Source organism: Rhea pennata, chromosome 6 (assembly GCF_028389875.1).
Source record: "Rhea pennata isolate bPtePen1 chromosome 6, bPtePen1.pri, whole genome shotgun sequence".
NCBI classification, from domain to species: Eukaryota; Metazoa; Chordata; class Aves; order Rheiformes; family Rheidae; genus Rhea; species Rhea pennata.
Genome location: NC_084668.1, coordinates 34,821,366 through 34,821,720, shown reverse-complemented (window position 1 = coordinate 34,821,720; position 355 = coordinate 34,821,366).

The following is a 355-nucleotide window of genomic DNA, read 5'->3' as shown; positions in this document are numbered from 1 at the left end:
TACAGTTGACTACCAAAAAGTCATTGCATCTTTCCATAGTGACATCATGATCAACTCCATTTTCTTCCATTACAAGAGGACCTGGAAGAGTGACAAAACTTTACTTCAGCCTCCTATGTAAAGGTACTTTAGAAACAACCAAGACCTTACTGTATTTTTTGGGTGTTACTAATTTAGCCTAAAAAGTTCCAAACCCATTAGAAGCTAATGGCAGAGCTCTCAAGGTAAAAGCTTTGCCTCCTCATTATTTTTTATATTTCTCATTGAAGAAAAATTTCAATAGAATGCTGCAGGAGCACGGTTTAGCTCCTCAAACAAGAAAAACCTGCTTTTCCAAGAAATCACAGACTTTGAC